Below are 20,747 nucleotides of genomic sequence, written 5' to 3'. Positions count from 1 at the left end.
GAGGCTTTTTCATCTCTCACACTCAGTTTTCTCATCAGTAAAATGGAGATAAAATACCTTTACTGTGAGGATTGGAGAGAATCCAGTGGTTGGCCCATAGCAAATATTCAAGGAGCGATTATTACCATCATTATCCCATCACTTCCAGCCATTCTCACATTTAGTTCTCTTCTGCCTGTGTCCTTCTCGAATTACTTTATGGAGTCTTCCCTTCAAACCCTGAGGGCTGACTTCTTTGAAGTCCCTTTTACTGCTCCCCCGCCCCAGTTCCCCCGTGGTGATCACATTTTTGCGTTGACTGGAAGCCCCACAGCAAATGAGCACCCTTGTTACTGGTGGGAATGGGGTTCTTGCAAGTAGCCGGGCTCATGATGGAGGAGTATAAACTGGCTCCAGTGGTGTAGCACTTAACCAGAAAGAAAAATAACCAAGTTTAAGATCTGGAACTTTAAGAACCATGCTGAGTTTGGCAGTACAGGAAGCCCAGGTCTGAGGGCTGATTGGTGCAGTTCCGGGACCTGTTTGTTATTTGAGGGTCTGGGAGGCTCACAGGAAGTCCAGAGATGGAGAAGGGTGAAGTGAATCTCACCTACACCTATGACCGGGCAGCACGGAGCAGAGAGTCAAGCAGGGGAAATCAGCCAACAGGGAATGGCGTGTCTTCAGGCCGCTGTCCCAAAGGGGATCCCAGGGCTTCGCATAGCAGAGTAGAAGGGGTAAAAGCAGAAAGGGACCAGAGAGTGTGCAATGACCATCCTTGAGTTTCTTCCAGGTGGTGGACCACTTCATACCTCATGACTATCTTCCTACCTCTTTCTGGCCATGTGCCTGTTTCAAGTGTGACTGTGAGTTAGTTCCTTGGGACCTAGAGCTCTGATTTTTTGGATTCTGAAGTTTGGGTTCCTGCCCTGCACCTCACCACAACAGAGAAGCTAAGTGGAAATATGCAGACAGTAGGGTCTTTGGAATTAATCAGATCCGAGTTTGAAGTCAGGCTATAGAATCTACTAACCTCTTTATATTGGACAAGTCTCTTCATGTCTTGGCAAAATAAGGCTTATCTTTCAGCTGTGAGGTTTCTTTACTAAGGCACACGTAGCCTATTGCCTGCTCAATGAATGGTAGCTATTTGGTGCTTCATCCCATTGGTGGCTCTGATGAGGTCTTGGCCTAGAAGATTCGGTGAGTTGTTCAGGGGATGACAAACTAACCCCAAGTGCCTAAGGCTCTTCTTTTCTTCAGCTAATGTAGTCCAACCATCTTTAGCTAATTCAATCATTTCTCATTCACCAGTGCATAAATTGTCCTCATCATAGGCTTAACCATGCAGCTAATATGGTTTGGAGAGAGATTGATTAACAAATCCCTAATTGAAGCTCAATAAATGAGATAAATCTGAAAGTCTGTCAGATCAAGCAGCAGTCCAGAGATGACCACTAGCGATATTCAGTTGTCCAATTCACCTAACAATATTTCAACAAATACTTATTGTGTGTCTACTTTATGCATGTCAAGCCTAGGACTATCTTCTTTGTCAAAGATGGATATTAAGGGAATGCCAACTCAGCTACAGTCAGTCTGAGTAGACTATAATTAGGAAAGATGACCACTGTGGGGGTCAGAGTTAGGGCAGGAAGTTTAAGGCAAGTCAGGAGATGGAGACAAGCTCAGAAAGGGACCAGAAGGTGAGGCCAAGAGACCATAAGAAGGCAACTAAAACCAGAGGTAGTTATCATCTACCAGAGGTGAGGAACAGAGCAGAAGTTGGTGACACAGGGATCCGGGAGTGATCAGGCTGAGACCAGTGTCTGTGCATGTGGTAGGTGGGTGAGGGCTGGGATTGGAAGGTGAAAGAGTTGAACACAGGTTTCTTTTATACTCTGGCAGGGAAAGGGGTATTGGTGAATGCATGGGTGAGTTCATGTGACTTATAGGGACCAAACAGACCACAGGTTTGTTAGAATCAATGTGAAATGCTACATGCTCAAGTCAAATATGAGCTGTTGGCTTTACAGTTGTGAGCCTATTTGTTCTTCCCCCTGAGAGTAGGTAACTGCACAGATAAGCGAGTATGTGTCTATTTCCCTTGACTTTAATTGTGATCTCAGCACTGAGCCCATGTCATCTAAATTTACTTCACATTGTATTTTCTGAGTTGTGCCATCTCACACACTTGGCTCAGCTTGCCGAGGTCGGATTCCCAGGCACTGGGTTTGTGCCTTTTCCAGTCTTCACGAAAACACTGTGTAGGCTAGTAGAAGTCTTGACTTGGTGTCCACTTTATTGTTCAATTCAAATTGGGCGGGCTTCCCTGGTGGCGCAGTGGTTGAGAGTCCGCCTGCTGATGCAGGATACACGGGTTCGTGCTCCGGTCCGGGAAGATCCCACATGCTGCGGAGCGGCTAGGCCCGTGAGCCATGGCCGCTGAGCCTGAGCATCCAGAGCCTGTGCTCCGCAACGGGAGAGACCACAACAGTGAGAGGCCCATGTACCGTAAAAACAAAAAAAACAAATTCGGCTTATCACCCTTTTCCTAATAGAAGCGTTTGCCAGTCTTCACCCTCATCCTGGTACCTCTGTCCCCTCTGGCAGCTATGGCTAAAAACAGAGATGGCGTGAGAGACTCTGCATCTTCCTGGACACTTTTAAACAGATCCTTGATCACCCTCTCCACCTCCATGCAAACCTAGCTCAGGCAAGGAGTGTTTGAACTTAGATGCATTTTCTTCCCTCTTCTGTAATTAGCTGATGTTCTCCTGTTTCAGCCTTTGAGTGGATTTGCTCCACATGTTAGCTCACAGAGCCTATTTCATCTACCTAGGGTCTTTATTTCTCGGGTTCTTTGTCCTGCCTCAGAAGGATGTGTGCTATTTAAAGAAAATAGTGTATTGTGTGATATGAAATTTCTCTCTGTCTGCAGTTCTGGAAACCAAGGTTCCAAAAAAGGTATCAGTTTAGGGAAGTGTCAACAAACATTCCATGCACAAAAAAAACTATTCTCTAGTGAAGTGCCTCAGTATCAAATTAGCCCCTGAATATGCCCTAAATTTCTTCTGATGTTTGACTTGGTTATAGTTAGTTGGAAACATCGTTGATCAGGGATTATATCCTACCACTGAGATGCTGATTGTGCTCCGAGAGCTGTGGGACCCTAGGAAAAGGTTTAGAGGGCCTAGAGCTCTCTAATCCTTCATACTCTTTCTGAGCTTCTCTTTCTTTATGTAAAAGGAGAGATAACTTCACTTCTTGAGTTCCATTTTAGAAATGTAACCTGTAACAGAAAGCTTTTTTAATAGCAGATCAGTTTCCCACCTAATTGGGGTGAAAGAGAGATCATTAATTTGCAGGGAAATCAGTGTCATCCTTATCTAGCTTCAGCTCTGAAGGTTACACAGGCTCAAAAGAAGCTTGTTTACAGGAACACTTGTATGCTCCCATCGCAGATGTTAGACATCAGCCATGGTGCTTAATGCCACCTATGTAATATTCTGAAACGAGTGTGGACTTCCTCTTCTATGTCATCTGTCCTGGGGAACTTGAGGAATAGAAAAACTTGCAGCAGCATGCTTTCCTCGGGTTCTAACTGGCGGCTGGGCATTTGGAATCCTCTGGCCTGCACCTTAACCCCTTTGCTTTGAGCTAGAGGGCCTTTCCTTGCACAGAGCATGTGTTGACTTCTACTGTTAATTATTTAAGCAGGCTGCATGACTCTCCCCTCTCAGTGGCTGGAAACCACTCCTACATTCCTGTTTCTCAGCTCATCTACTTCTAATCTAAATCTTCAAATGTATTTTTAGAACAAGTATGCTTAGAAGTAGGTTTTTGACATTTTCAAATATTAGAATTGGAGCATATTTTTTTCCGTATCAAATGTACAATGGCAGAATGTACCCTTAATTTCAAGAAGACTCATTAAAAACTTCCATCTTGATACATAATTATCATGAGTCAAAGTGGTCATGATTAGTCAAGCCTCACAATTAAAATCCTCTGTTTGATGGACTTTTGAAATAAAATGCCATTATTATCTAAAACCTCAATCATCTATGACAATAAGGTTCTCAATTACTTCTTTTGTTCTTCACAAAAAGATTAATCCTAGTTCATATTTTTTTTTAAGTATCAACATCTGCAAGGGGCATACCACATAAACCATATGTAGCTAATCTCTTCCAAAGGGAACAAGAAACAGATTGAGGCATATGTTTTATGGACAGCTAGTATTGCCCTACAGCAATTGTTCATGCTAATTATCTTTCTTGAATTGATTATGTTTGCAGTAAATTATTATCTTTATGATTATTTCTAGTTTCAGGAAAATGTTCAAGAAATAATTGGTGGTTAGTATAAATGACCTTGCACTGAGTTAGTGTTCAGATAAATGTCACATTAAGTAGATAATTGTTGTGATCTGATTCTTACCCTTAACAGCTCCTTCTGGTCCAGCTGCTGCATTAGAAATCTTGAGCACCCAGGTGGAATTCTACAAGTATTAAGAATACATTTGGGGCCTCCCTGGTGGCGCAGTGGTTGAGAGTCCGCCTGCCGATGCAGGGGATACGGGTTCGTGCCCCGGTCTGGGAGGATCCCATATGCCGCGGAGCGGCTGGGCCCGTGAGCCATGGCCGCTGGGCCTGCGCGTCCGGAGCCTGTGCTCCGCAACGGGAGAGGCCACAACAGTGAGAGGCCCGCATACCGCAAAAAGAAAAAAAAAAAAAAAAAAAAAAGAATACATTTGAACCTCTTAGATAAGTCCTTAAGTTTATGTGGAATATTGTCCTGGACATTATCACTACGTTAACTTAGGTGGCCATTTGTGACTATAGTGATGACCTTTGCTTGTTCCAAGGCAGTGATCCATCATGAAAGCCAAGGACAGATTGAGTCTTCATTTATCAATACAACCTATAGCTACAAATGCGATAGACTAAGGCAATATTTGATCATCTCCCTATATAAACTCTCCCAATGTTCATAGTCTTCATGATCAACAAGTTCTTCCTTTATAATTGAAATTTATTTTTCATCATGTGTTATCCTTGGTTGCAAAGATAACTAGGAACTAGGTGCTCAAACTTCATTAATTTTTTTTTGAATTTTATTTTATTTATTTTTTTATACAGCAGGTTCTTATTAGGTATCCATTTTATACAACATCAGTGTATACATGTCAATCCCAATCTCCCAGGTCATCCCACCACCACCCCACCCCACCCCGCCACTTTCCCCCCTTGTTGTCCATACATTTGTTATCTACATCTGTGTCTCTGTTTCTTCCCTGCAAACCGGTTCATCTGTACCATTTTTCTAGGTTCCATATATATGCATTAATATATGATATTTGTTTTTATCTTCTGACTTACTTCACTCTGTATGACAGTCTCTAGATCCACCCACATCTCTACAAATGACCCAATTTCATTCCTTTTTATGGCTCAGTAATATTCCATTGTATATATGTACCACATCTTCTTTATCCATTTGTCTGTCAATGGGCATTTAGGTTGCTTCCATGACCTGGCTATTGTAAATAGTGCTGCAATGAACACTGAGGTGCATGTGTCTTTTTGAATTATGGTTTTCTCTGGGTATATGCCCAGTAGTGGGATCGCTGGGTCATATGGTAATTCTATTTTTAGTTTTTTAAGAAACCTCCATACTGTTCTCCATAGTGGCTGTATCAATTTACATTCCCACCAGCACTGCAAAAGGGTTCCCTTTTCTCCACACCCTCTCCAGCATTTGTTGTTTGTAGATTTTCTGATAATGCCCATTCTAACTAGTGTGAGGTGATACCTTACTGTAGTTTTGATTTGCATTTCTCTAATAATTAGTGATGTTGAGCAGCTTTTCATGTGCTTCTTGGCCATCTGTATGTCTTCTTTAGAGAAATGTCTATTTAGGTCTTCTGCCCATTTTTTGATTGGGTTGTTAAACTTCATTACTTATTGGTAGGCCATTGAGAGTGAGTAACTATTTATAGAGAAGTATGATTCACATAGCTAACAGTATATATTGATTACCTACTGCATGCAGGTCCTTGCATATTTTTGTTAGGGAAACAACTCAGGAAGTAATCAAGTACAAATTGGGTTCAAGCTAAATGTCTGGATTTACCTTCAGCAAAATGAGCTGAGGATCCTAATATTTCTAGGTCTTACTTTTTATCCCTAATATACCACCAGCACAGCAATATTCAACAAATATGTGAGCCATTCTTATACTGGATCCTGCAGAGCATGGTTGTGAATAAGACATTCATTTCCCCTGAGCAGTCTTCTGAGGGATATGAAATAGGTAATGGCAAAAAAATAAGGTCATTACTGAGAATGGACTTGAGGATATGGGGAGGGGGAAGGGTAAGCTGTGACAAAGCGAAAGAGAGGCATGGACATATATACACTACCAAACGTAAGGTAGATAGATAGTGGGAAGCAGCCGCATAGCACAGGGAGATCAGCTCGGTGCTTTGTGACCGCCTGGAGGGGTGGGATAGGGAGGGTGGGAGGGAGGGAGACGCAAGAGGGAAGGGATGTGGGAACAGATGTATATGTATGACTGATTCACTTTGTTATAAAGAAGAAACTAATTAAAAAAACTAATATGCAATCTACAACATCCAAATAAATGATTTAACATATACAAAAAAAAATAAGGTCGTGACAATACAGGGTTACAGTGTGGTTAGGGTATGGGAGGTCCATGGAGCTGGAGGATCACAGAGAGGTGCACCTAGTCTAGCGGGGGAGACAGAAGATATCTGGTAGAAGTGACATCAAAGTCAAGTTCTAAACGATGAACAGGAGTTAAGAGAATTCGAGTTGAGCTGGGCAAGGACTGGGGAGACACACAGAGAGTGAATTCTGGCTTCTTGACAACGGGAACACATATATAAGTTCCGAAGGCCAGGAAGAGTGCGGCACACTTTGAGAACGATAATGGAAGTTAGTTCAGGATGGCTGGAACATAAAGTGCAGAGAGTAGCTGAGCCTGTAGGTAGAAGTTTGGCTTTTGCACTGAAGGTAAAGGAGAGCCATTACAGTGTTGGGAGGGGAGGGACATGCTCAGGTATGCAGGTTAGAAAGCACACCGTGATAGAAGCCTGGACTACCATTGAAGGAGGGCAGGGGAGACCCATAAAGATGCTGGAAATATAATCTAGGACAAAGAATGGCCCCCTCCAAACACTCTTGCTTTTCCATGTTCCCTGCAAGTAAAAGCCCATTTGGGAACCAAGTTAACAGTTGAACGGTGTTTTTCAGTTATTCTGGGGCAGTACTATAATCTCCTTCTTATGAGAAGAATGCTGTTTGCCATGGCTGAAAAATGCTCAATTGGTAGTTCTCTGGGAGAAACTACTCAATTTGCTAAAATTTAAATACCCACAGAGTAAAAACAAAAGAACCTAATAAGAAATGTGTCACTGAAATTGAACAGAAGCTAGAAAAGTCCCATTTCTTGTTTTGTTTTTATCTTTTCAAAAGCTTGGCTCCACAGCAATTTACCCACGTTATCGTTCATCCTTTGTATCATTAGCATTTGGGAAAATGCCTGAAACTGTCACCATGAGACAGGCAACATGCAGAAACTAGAAATGTGGCTTGAAGAAATTAGAAAATAAAACTCTTAAGGAGGAGGGATGAATGTTTCATTAAATATAAAGATGATGCTAAAGAAAATCCTTCCTGACTTTGAGTTGCTGGCTACTGAAATGTCATCATGAATTCAGTCTTTTCTGCATGCTCTGTGGTACAAAACCAATTATTCTGACAGTCCCTGTCCTCGGAACACAGAGACCACTGATGTGGGCAGACAAAGCAAGGGCCAGTTTTGAGCCAAACATATATTAAAGCAGATACTAGTTTTAAAAAGAAAGGCATTGGTATTTATTCATTCATTTATTCATTCATGCCAGTACATATCATACATAAGACAGGGGGCCCAATGGAGGCAAGCAGTCCCAGGAGAACTGGATGTGGGCCATGCCCATGGTAGGCTTAGTTATAGTTGAGTAGAAGTGTTAAGTCATGGCCTTAAATGGCGAAAACAAAGTGGAAAGTAGTTAAGTTAAGTGTCAGTAGAGAGTGTGCTTTCAGTAAAAGTGGGTAAGGAAAACTGGGGGGTAGTGAGTAGAAGGAAGAGGGAAAATATAGCAATTAACATTTTCCTGAACCAGGAAATGGATATCATGTGGTACGGACTATAATTACTCATTTTTTTAACACGAGGGAACTAAGACTTAGAGTCAATAGTTTACTAGCCCTGGAATTTTGGCTCCTGTTAGCACAGGGGATCACCCTGGTACCTGTTGGACTTCACGGTACATCATTTTATTTCTAATATACTCTGGAGTTGAGGTCTCAGGGTAAAGAAGAGATTATGACTTTGGTTTCAAGATTTTGCAGACTTCACTAGGTCAAGGAACCATGAGAATTCCATGTATATTCTTCAAAGAGTAAGACAGAGGTCAAAAAGCATGGAGCTGATGTGTTACAGGGTCTCTTCTGGTATGGTACCAGCATAGGGAGTTCAGATAATGAGAATCTCGGTATGCCAAGGAAGGCTTCTTAGAAGAGGTGAAGGCATAGCTGGACCTTTGAAACTAGGACCTGGACAAAAAGGAGAACAAGGGAATCTTCAGGAAGGAAGAGAGCTGAGGAAATAAAACCAATCCTGCACCCACTGGAAGGGTAACATTGATGCCAGTTCAGATAACTGAGAAAAGACCTCTCTCTACCAGTGTCTGACTTGAGGTGAGGAGACCAAGAAATAACACCATGAAGGTTGTACACCAGATATGATCTGAGCTTTTTGGGTTGGGAAGAGACATGATTTAGAGAGGTGGCCGGTGGTAGACAGTAAAAGCTGAGCAGCTCCCTTGGTCTCCACTTGCCCCTCTCCATTTTTGGATATGCACAATGGACATTTTCCTAGTTTTGACAAATGCAGTTTTAAACCTTCCTCTCATCCCACCTGGCTTCCAAGTAGAATGTATTTCTGTGCCCCTCTTACAGCCAACACTTAAGAGAAGGATGAGTTAGAAGGAAGAGGGTTGGGGATATTAGAGTGTACCACTGATTCTCTGGCTGTCATTGTCTCCATCTACTTTTTAGATTTATTTACCTGGTTTGTAGTTTTCCTCCCATCACTGGCTGAGCATACCAATAAATACATTCAGTGTTGGAGAGTTTCCTTTCTGTCTGAACATGGCATATTCTGGTAAGTGTTAGGGCAGTGGGAGAGACGACCAGTTGCTGAAGGTAGGACATAGGATTTGGAGACCTTGAATACAGTCTGGACATTGGGCTCAATCATAGCTGAGACATAGGAACAAGTTTGTTTTTATGAGACCTGGGGTATGTTGTACACAAATCAGAGAAGTGTGGGCTGGAAGGAAGAGGAAAGAGTGGCATTTTCTTAATGGCACTCTACTTCTCCATTCGAAGTTTGGCTCTGTGATACATGGCTTGGATGTCATAGGCGGATGACCAAAAAATGCACTGAATTCTAAAGAGCTCAGCTCTGCCTGTAATGGTGGTAACTCTCTTGAGTTACTCTTGGAGTTCACAGGTGGAGTGAACTAGGGAGGCTGAGGACCACTGACATAATTTAGAGAAATAGAATACGTTCAACAGGAGGCTATATATATATGTATATATAGCCTCAGGGAAGCAGTCTTCCCGGGTCACAATTTGGTAGCATATTTCAAGTTTGGGTTTTTTGACCCAGAAATTTTACACCTAAGTATTTACCCTATAGAATAATAAAAAAAAATAGCTTATAGCTAATGCCTACTGTACATTTACTATGTTCAAGGCCCTCTGCCAAGCAATTTTCCTGCTTTATCTATTTAATCTTCCCAAAAATACTGTGAGACAGGGACCGTTAGGTACTATTATTTCTTTGTCTGGGGAAAGAAAAGGTCACCCAACTAGTAGGCAGTTAGAAAATAAATTAGTTGCTTCCTGTTAAGTATTGTTTTAATTATGAAAAACAACTGAGGCAGCTTAAAATTCTAATACAGGAATTTGTTAAATTATGTCTCAGTTATTCAATGGAATTCAGCCATCTTGACATTGAAAGTAATGGTGTAGAATATTTTTAACATACACAGATGTCTCTGCTGTATTAAGTGTGAGAAATAGGTTACAAAAGAGTATATACAATATGTCTCATTTTTGTTTAAAAAATAGTATCTGTATATTTTCCTGTGTATATACAGACATCTTTATAAGTCTCAAAATCTATACATCAAACTATTAATAGAATTTATATCTGGAGGGTGGGCTTGTGCCTGGCATTTACTTTGTTCTTTTTGTTGATCGCTTCTTATTTTTTTCTACATTGAACACATCTTTACTTGTTTAATATAAAAGGTTGCTCCCCACCCTGAAGTCTTTGAAAAACAGAGCAAAGTCAGTTAATAGTTGTTCATTTTTATCTCAAGTGGAAAATAGAAGATCAAAGGGCAGTGTGCTCAGTGGACAGTAAAACAAAGCAGGCTGAAGAGAACTCTTCAGTTGAACTCTCTAAAGATTTTCTTGACTAGTAGTGAGTAAAAATTGAAGTACTCAGCAGGGGTAGATTTAGAGCTGCATGGCTTTATACGGAGCAAGAAGGAGGTTCTCTGAAACTCAAGTGCTCAGTCATTTCCCCAAGTGCTCCAACCTAAAACAGAGATTCTAAACTTGGGTTTCAATGGGTCCCTGGATAGAATCAGGGATGTCCATGAACTTGGATAGAAGGAAACTGCATCTTAATCTTCTTAACTGTCCAGCTACACATTAGAATTTCCTTCCAAAACTACTGTGTGGCACCTATGACTTTGTCAGCAATAGAAAGCCCATGTATTTTCATGTCATGTTACAGAATTTTCTTTTTTTAGTTTTTGGCCCCACCCCACGGCATGTGGGATCTTAGCTCCCTGACCAGGGATCGAGCCATGTCTCCTGCATTGGAAGGCAGAGTCTTAACCACTGGACCATCGGGGAAGACCCCAGATGTTTTTATGTTTATTATTACTTTGAAATTATCATAGATAATGCTTCACAGATCTGTTCCTTAGTCTTATTATTTAATGCAGTAATAAAGAAGCATACATACTGCCGTATCTTTTTTTTTTTAGCTAACCATGTTTCAATATCATGGTTTCCTTTTGGAATCCTGTGTCTCTTAATCTTATGTGTTTAAAAACATGCCCCTGAACAGGGGTCAGTAGACTTAACTGGAGTGCCAGAAGAGTCCATGGCACATGATAGGCTAAGTGCCTCTGATGCAAAATCTGTAGATCAGACAGCTCTGGCCATTCGGAAGGCATCTCTGCTCTTCTAAGTTCCTCCATGAGGTGTCTTGCCTTGAGGTTGAAAGATGGGTCACAGAGCTTCTAGTTACAAGAGTGTGAACACAGCAGCTGGCACGCAGTAGGCATTTTAATATAGGTGTGTAATCTTCTCTCTTTCCATTCCTTACCTGCCTCTTTGAGTGGCCAACAGCTATCCCTGTCCACAAGCCAGTTAAAAAATAAAAAGTTATCAATTAACTATTTTTTTAAATGGTCATCTCTTTCGCTGTATTGAATGGGGCTTTATCCAACTGACATCTGTATAAACAGATCATCCATTCAGACATCTGCTGAGCACACTTCAGGTAGAAAGGCCCAGAGTGTACTTCTTGGAGACATAAACTGTTGGCCTTTTGTCCTCCAGGAGAGCATCGTCTGACAGGGGAGAAATGAGGTACATGCAAACCATTTTCACAGAAGGTGGAAGGAGCATGAGCTTGGTTTTGGGGTGTGGTGGCACACTTGTTTCTGGAACTCTGTGCTTGCCTACTTTTTTCTTTATGGAAGTATGGTTTAGTTTTGTGTTGTTCTTGTGAAAAAGGGACACAAACAAAAAAATACTAACCACCTTTCTCATCTCCTATTTGAGTTTATTTTTCTATCCCTTTCACTGTTATGTCCCTACACTTGCCCCTGAGCAGCATGCGGTAGGCATCCGATTGTTATTTGCTGGTGGATGAAGGTAGCATGCATCCTGGTTTACAAGACACCTTCACATCCATTGACTTAAACCAGTGTTTCTTAAAGTGTGATCTGAGAAACAGAGAGATTGTTAGAAGTAGATTCCTGAGGCTGCCCCCAACCTTCTATGTCAGAATCTCTGAGCTTAGGCTATAGAAACCTGAACTGTAAGAAGTTCTCTCTCTCCCCTTTCTGGTCCACTTCTGTGGTGATTCTTATGCACACGAAAATTAGAGAACTACTATCTTACAGGATCCTCCAAAAAATCCTATAAATTAAGTAGGGCCAGCACCATCAGCCCATACCAGAAATTAGGCACATGAACAGAGGAGAAGTTAAGTAGTTTAACAGAAGATGATACATTTATAATGTGGCAGCTGGTTAAGGTATTATTCAGAGAGAAGGAGCTCGGCAGGTAGAGGGAAGAGAATTTTACAGCCAGAACCTGTAAAGCCAGTCCCAGAGAATGGAGAGTGTAAGGTGGACGTGGAAAGTCTGAAGCTCAGGCAGAAAGATTGCGCAGGAAAGTTCATCCAGGTAAGGGGAAGTGAAGGCTTCAGTGAGGCCAAGAGTTCTGGGTATGAGAAGGAGAAAGTACAGCCGGTTCTCGTCATTCGCACATTCCGTATATGCAGTTTCACCTGCTAGCTGAGATGGATCTGTAACCTGCAAATCAACACTCAAGGTGCTTTCGCTGATATTCACAGACTTGCACAGAGTGGTGAAAAAATCCAGGTGCCCAGCATGCATGTTCCCAGCTGAGGTGGAGCAAGGCAATTGCTGTTTTAGCTCTCAGACTATAAATACATGTCCTTTTTGTGGTCTACTTAGTAGTGCCATGTTTTTTGCATGTCTGTGCTTTTTGTTGGTGGTTTCTGTATTTAAAATAACCCCCAAGTGTAGCAGTGAGGCGCTGTCTAGGTTCCTAAGCACAAGAAGGCTGCGATGTGCCTTAGGGAAAAAATACGTGTCAGATAAACTTCATTCAGGCAATAATGATAGTGTGGGTGGGCATGAGTTCAATGTTAAAGAATCAACCATGTCTATTAAATAAGGTGTTTTAAAACAGAAACAAGCATAAACAAGGGTATGTATTGATCAGTTGATGAGAATGTTGTGATCAGAGGCTGCTAGGAAGCTAACCCTGGATTTCCCCAGGAGCCGTGGCTCAGTGTTCACTAAATCATTGTTCCCGGTGACGTCATAGAGCACATTTATCAGGAAGAATAAGACTCAACTGTAATTAACTGTCAGGAAAAATGACTCAACTGTAATTCTTGCAGCAATGGCACCTGGAAGTGTCTGCCCTGCCCCAGTCCCTCTGTGTTTTGGTGTCAGGGCTAGGAACCCTTACAGCACTGCAGTGTGTTTGCCATGATCTGTGTGCAAGGGTTGGGAAACTGAAGCTCAGAATTGTGAAGTTGATCTGATGTCACTCAGCAAAGAAATGCCAAATGCTGGTTTGCCATAGACATTGCAGTCATAACCAACAGGGCTTTACTTACTCTTGGGGTGAGCGGGCAAGAAAGAAGGGAGAGTTGTACAAATAATCTCAAGATGTCAAGCCCAGAAACAGGAAGGTGATGGTGCCACTAGGAAGAAGAGCAAGGTAAGATTTTAGTAGCAAAGCAAGACTTGATTTTAGCTCTAGATCTGGAAGTCACCCACAAAGATGCATTTATAGTCAGAAGAAAGAGAATTTGGGGAAAAAAAAGTTTGTATTTAAAGAAATAGAGGGAGAAAAGGGAAGCCAAGAAAGAGAAAAGAAACCTTAACCAGATGTAGGGAAAGAATAGAAGACTACAGGGTAATGGAAGCAAAAATGGATTTTCCAAAGAAGTGGAGAAGAGATGGCCTACAGTGAGAGACACTCAGAAAGGTCGAGCAGGATGAAGACTGAGAAAAGGTCACTGCATTTGCCGATGGGCTGTCACTGGTGACCTTTGGGAGAGTGGCTTCTGTGACGGTGGGGACAGAAGACAGAGAAGGAAGGAGTGAGTAGGTCTGAGCCATGGAGGCTGCAGATATGGATGGCTCTTCTCCCAGCTGCAGATCTCCAGAGGGGTGAGATGGGAGGGTGGCTTTAAGAGGAGACAGGAGCAGCCCTGGAGACAAGGAAATGGAGTCCAGGAAAAATGAAAAGCCCAGAGAAAATGTCATTTTGAAAACCCAGAAGGGGCTAAGAGGGAAGGAACACGCAGATTTGTCCTTTGGGAAGAGAAGGAGGTGTTTTTGCTCCTTGAGGCAGTGTAAGGTAAGGCTTGCATCTGCTGGGGCCTGGAGAGACAGAGGAATCTGAACTTTTCAAGCTAAGACACAAACCAGGACTATGGTTATCCTAAAAGGCAGAGATGATGAACAGCAGGAAAGATGGAGACACCTACTAGGTTCACATTTTCAGTCTCAGAGAGATGATATTGACATCATCAACTCTGATTTGCAGAATATCTAGTCATTTTGGGAAATAGCCTTGTTGGACACATAGACTATTATTTCAAAGCAGTTAGAGTTACTTGGCTACTTCTAAAAAGTCATGACCTAGAAATCTTGCTGAATCTGCATTTGCCATTAATAACAACTATTTAGGAGCTGGCATTTTCAGGCAGACACCTTGCTTAAGTTCTTCACAAATAAAAGAAGTCACTTAAATCTCTCAAGTAGGTTAAACGTTTTCCATCCTCACTTGTCTGTTTTCCTTATTCATCAAGAAATCTGGCAAGCCTTTTATCTACAGATGTTGCAGAGGCAGACTTCAGCCAGGCTTCTGTGAAATTGTCACAAAACCCCAAATTAATGAGACCTGACTGCCTAACACCGCACTCCAGCTGGACCTGAGTGCCCCTAATAGCCCTGCCCATGGGAGTAGGAAAGTGAGCTCGGCGTTGTTACTGCATCTTGGTTAAGACTCTTCAATGATTAAAATGCTTACAGGTATAGAATGTTCCCAACAGCCCGTTCCCTGGGAAATGCTGTGTAGAAGCTGATGGGTAATAGCGGCTCGCTCAGCCGAGTCCAGCCTTGAGAATTGAGATATTAAAGTTTGATATGCGAAGGAAGCAGTTTTAACCCTGAGTGCAGCTCACAGCTCTTACTACCTCTGCCCCACCACCGGGCTCGGAAGGAAACTGCTCACCATCTCAACTGATGCCCCTGTTCCGTAGCCTCCAGCTTGACCTCTTGGTACAAGGCAGCCCTCCAGCTGCATCCTTCCCCAAGGCTTCTGCAGTAGACCAGACCTGGATTCAAGTCACCTATGTCCCTTACCAGTGGTGCAATTTTAGGCAACTTACTGAGCATTTCTGAGTCTGTAAAATGGAAGCATAGGGGTTGTCATAAGATGCAAACAGGTGTTTTTGACTCACTCAGCAGTGGGCAAGATGCATAATGGGCTGCAAGGCAGTGCTTAGTGTTATCATTCAGTACTGTTTGTTATCTTAGATGCTAAGCAATTTAATATTTCTAACCTCTTTATTATTCTTTTTAATCTCAGATTCCAGTAATGTGTGCTCATCATAAGTCAAACAGTAAGAAGTGTGCAAATAAAATCTTTTTTTTTCCTTCCTTCCCTTCCACCACTTCACACGCCCTTCCAGAAAGTATCCATTGCTAAGTTTTGTGGGTACCCCTCACACCCTTCTCTGTATTCATACTAACACATTCATAAATATCAGGGATTTCCCCCCGCCTAAGTATGTACGTGGGTTTCTGTGGTTTTTTGTAAAAATGGGATCATACGGTGCTCAAACTTTTTCTGATGTCACAAATGTTTCTCTAGGTCAGTATTCCAAATAAACATATTCTTTGGAAGAGCCACATGTTACCCTAAACAGCTTATTAATAATATAATCTGTGCATAATATATTGCTACTGTAATTGCCTCAACCAGCCTCCTATTGATGGAGAGTCATGCTATTTATAGTTTTGTTTCTCTAGCATAAATATTATCATTATTATTTCATCATGGGCATAAAACTGGGCCTCCTGTAATATCACAGTTTAGATGGGAAAACCAGAATCCATAATTAAGTCTCCTATTTTGCATTATTCTTTCTTCCACTCTACCCTATCTGCCTTCAATTCTCCTGTCTCCCTGCTCTCCCCCTCCATCTCTTTCCACCTCTCCTCCCTCTCTCAAACCCCACCGTCTTTCTCCTCTCCATACAATTGCTTCTCGCATCCCTGATAAATCTGGGAGCAAGGGGAGACTGAAGGTTTGTTTTATTTCTACATTTTATTGGATCTGGCCTTCAGGGAGCCTGTAGTCATTTTTATGACAAAGCATTACTTGTAAGAGGACTTTGCAGTCTCTAAGCAAATGAATGTAAATGAATTCCTTATGTAAATGAATTCCTAGGCTGTGCCCTATCTGCCCAGTGGGCACCCTGTTGGGTTCATTTTGTTGCATTAGTATCCTCAGGAAAATTAGAAATATGAGATTCTTCTAAGCAGAGGAGAGCTCTTGTTTCACTTTGGAGAAGCCATGTTGGAAATTTTGGACACTTTTTGCTACAAGCTGCATTTTTAGATCTGCAGAGTTAAATGCATAAACCGCTCCTGAAAGTTTAGTTTGTTCGCTTCTCACCATATCCTCAGCCTCTGCCATGTGTAGAGACTGGGCTTATTTTGAAGCCAGAGACCCAAAGCTTTGGCCCATCTTGATACAGTGGTGGTACCCACAGGTGGCTGACACTGAACACGCAGAGGCTAGGCCAGTGCTGGCAGAGAGGGATGGGGCTGGTCCCTGGTAGGGGACAAATTCTGGCTTCTAGGGCAGGAAAAGACCAGTTCAGGCAAGCCCTCACGCTTCTGTTTGGCAAAGAGAAAATTCCATTTAGCCTAATCCACTATATTCAGTTCAACCTGTAGTGTTTTAGTCACTTTTAGTTTAAAAGTCTTGCCGAGGTATTGAGTCAAATTTACATTCTGTCATTATTTAGGAACTTTTCTCAATTGAGAGCTCTCCCTCCAAGTTTTACACACACACACACACACACAATTGATTCCAAGCTTCTTTTTTTTTTTTTCCTTTTGGAAGTTCTTTTATTTATATATATGTTTGTTTATTTATTTACTTATTTATTTATTGGACTATAATTGCTGGTGTGTTGTGTTAGTTTCTGCTGTAGAACAAAGTGAATCAGCTATATGAATACATATATCCCCATATCCCCTCCCTCTTGAGCCTCCCTCCTACCCTCCCTATTCCCACCCCTCTAGGTGGTCACAAAGCACCAAGCTGATCTCCCTGTGCTATGTGACTGCTTCCCACTAGCTACCTATTTTACATTTGGTAGTGTATATATATCAATGTTACTCTCTCACTTCATTCCAGCTTACCCTTCCCCACCTGTGTCCTCAAGTCCGCTCTCTACATCTGCGTCTTAATTCCTGCCCTGCCACTAGGTACGTCAGTACCGTTCTTTTAGATTCCATATATGTGCATTAGCATCCGGTATTTGTTTTTCTCTTTCTGAGTTACTTCACTCTGTATGACAGACTCTAGGTCCATCCACCTCACTACAGGTAACTCAATTTCATTTCTTTTTATGGCTGAGTAATATTCCATTGTATATATGTGCCACATCTTCTTTATCCATTCATCTGTCGATGGACATTTAGGTTGATTCCATGTCCTGGCTATTGTAAATAGTGCTGCAATGAACATTGGGGTGCATGTGTCTTTTTGAATTATGGTTTTCTCAGGGTATATGCCCAGTAGTGGGATTGCTGGGTCGTATGGTAGTTCTATTTTTAGTTTTTTAAGGAACCTCCATAGTTCTCCATAGTGGCTGCACCAATTTACATTCCCACCAGCAGTGCAAGAGGGTTCCCTTTTCTCCACATCCTCTCCAGCACTTATTGTTTGTAGATATTTTTGATGATGCCATTCTGACAGGTGTGAGGTGATACCTCATTGTGGTTTTGATTTGCATTTCTCTAATGATTAGTGATGTTGAGCATCTTTTCATGTGTTTGTTGGCCATCTGTATAAGACTTCACACCATTAGAAAGACCAGAAAGGAGGAGGAAGGGTCTACCTATGGGTGCCTCTCTGGGTCCTCCTTCCCCACCCTCCTGGAACTGGAGGTGTGGAAGTTTCCACCAGCCTTTGTTATGCTCTCTGGCTTGGTCTTGCCCTGCTGAGTGACCTTGGTGCTGCCTGCTACACTGGCCCATGTCCCTGTTACTTCTTGCCCACTCCAGGCCCACAGGAATCTGCTGTGCCAGATCGGGCTTGCAGGTTAGGGACCAAGCTTTGCCACCTTCTTCCCTCACTCTGCCAACCTACTATCATTGCTGTTTTGTTCATTTCCCCAGAGGGATTCTGCTCAGGAAATACCAGTTGAGAAGCAAGTACCAGACCCTATATTCATAGTCACCACTGAGGTACCAAGAACATTCTCTTGAGGTCACCCAGAGAGGAGAGGTCAGCCCAGAGATGTAGTTTGTCCTCCTAGTCAATTTTCCCCAAAGCCCCTCTCCTCTCTTTCCCAGTCTTTTTTTTTTTTGGTAATATTTATTCATTCATTCATTCATTCATTCATTCTGCACCAGGTGTTAGTTGCGGCATGCAGGATCCTTTGTTGTGGGGTGTGGGATCTTTAGTTGTGGCATGCATGCGGGATCAAGTTCCCCGACCAGGGATTGAACCCAGGCCCCCTGCATTGGTAGCACCAAGTCTTACCCATTGGACCACCAGGGAAGTCCCCCCAGTCTTTTTTTAACCTCTGTCTTGGTGGCAAAAACCTCCAAATCATTTGTGCTTTATTTTCTACCTGGCACAGATTGGGAGAATCTGGCCCTAGGAAGTATATCTCTTGTCATTTAGGAGATGAAGGATTTAAACTCTCTGGTTATCAGCTATGAGCTTGCTCTTCTATAATGGGGTATTTGGTTGGAGGAAGGGACTAGTGGATAACAGGATAGAGAAAGGAAGGCATCTTTCAGGTGACACTTTATGTCATCTTGTCCCAGCATTCCATAATCAACTATGTAACCATTTGCTTCGTGGCTGTGTTTCTGTGGTGGCAGTGATTGTACTGTTATATCTCCAACACTCTCCACTCTGTCACAGGTGCTCAGCTGACATTTGCTGAATGAATGAAGGAGCCATCACACCAGTGCCAAAGGTCACAGCCTGCCCGCCCACAAAGGTGAGTTCTGTCAACCCAGGAGGGCTGACTGGCGCTCCCTGTAGCCCTCATCCATGCGCCAGAATTGGTGAGAGAAGCTGGGGAAACCTGGATGAGCAGTTGGGAGAAGAGAGGTGAGGATGTGGGGAAGGAGGTACAACCTCACGAAAGGAGGAGATGGAATACCTACTATCTATATAGCAGTCTCTTGATCTGAGATGCCAAGGGCTTCTGTCTGAGTATTAAGGACAAGATGCTTTGTCTGCCAGTGCAAGATCCCAACTGTCATCAATGGCCATTTTCTTTTTGTCTTATCTCATTTTATTTACCTTTTAGAACTCTTCCAAATATTAGAGGAAAGAAATCAATACCAATTTTCACCTGTCACGTTCCACACTTCAATTATTAATGAATGTCAAATTTTTTTAGCATCTTTTTTTTTAACATCTTTATTGGAGTATAATTGCTTTACAATGGTGTGTTAGTTTCTGTTTTATAACACAGTGAATCAGTTATACATATACACGTGTTCCCATATCTCTTCCCTCCTGCGTCTCCCTCCCTCCCACCCTCCCTATCCCACCCCTCTAGGTGGTCACAAACCACCTAGCTGATCTCCCTGTGCTACGTGGCTGCTTCCCACTAGCTATCCACTTTATGCTTGGTAGTGTATATATGTCCATGCCACTCTCTCACCTCATCACAGCCTCCCCCTCCCCCTCATATCTTCAAGTCCATGCTCTAGTAGGTCTGTGTCTTTATTCCCGTCTTACCCCTGGGTTCTTCTATGCCTTAACTTGGGTTGAACTTGTAAAGGAAGGGAAGAAAGGAATCGAAATCCCATCCACTTCCCTCTTTCATTTGAAAGGGCTTTGTCTGTGTGCCTGGGTGCACGTGACTGAAATTCACAAGTGTGGTGCTCTCTCTTCATTCTTGTACCAGCATTTGTTATTCCTGATTTATGTGGGAGGCAGAAGAATACAGTGTTTCAAAGGGTTTGGAATCCAAATTCTGCTACTTGTTAGCTCTGTGACCTGTTAGTAAACTCGCTAAGCCTCAGTTTCTTTATCAGCAAAGCAAGGGAACATGCTTGCAATAAACATACAATAAATGTTAGCTTACCTATCCGGGGGAGGAAAAACACCCCTCCCACACTTACCTCGGTTGTCCAGTTAGTCTCACAAACATTATGCAAACTTAATTTCATTCATTCTTTTATAAACTCATTCTTCTGACACATCTTTTTTTTTTTTTTTCCGGTACGCGTGCCTCTCACTGTTGTGGCCTCTCCCGTTGCGGAGCACAGGCTCCGGACGCACAGGCTCAGCAGCCATGGCTCACGGGCCCAGCCACTCCGCGGCATGTGGGATCTTCCCGGACCGGGGCACGAACCCGTGTCCCCTGCATCAGCAGGCGGACTCTCAACCACTGCACCACCAGGGAAGCCCTGACACATCTTTTTTTGAGCCACTGCAGTGTAGTTGCTGAGACCACAGACTTTGAAGGTCAACTATCTGGGTTTAAATTCTTGTTCAGATATTTGCTGGCTGGGTCACCTTGAGCAGGTTACTTAACCTCTCTGTTCCTCAGAC

The 20,747-nt window shown here is 42.6% G+C and overlaps 1 long non-coding RNA gene across 1 annotated transcript in view; it reads left to right on the top strand.

Annotated features, from left to right (window-relative positions):
- Window positions 1-20,747, top strand: part of LOC309805795 — a 188,882-nt gene that overhangs the window by 63,340 nt on the left and 104,795 nt on the right. Inside the window, exon 2 of the long non-coding RNA XR_014294310.1 lies at window positions 19,098-19,176. This is a non-coding gene — a long non-coding RNA (uncharacterized lncRNA). The remainder of the gene's footprint in view (window positions 1-19,097; window positions 19,177-20,747) is intronic.

The sequence above is a fragment of the Mesoplodon mirus genome (assembly GCF_964341445.2).
Source record: "Mesoplodon mirus genome assembly, chromosome: 5".
NCBI lineage: Eukaryota > Metazoa > Chordata > Mammalia > Artiodactyla > Ziphiidae > Mesoplodon > Mesoplodon mirus.
This window is presented reverse-complemented; position numbering and strand designations above follow the sequence as displayed.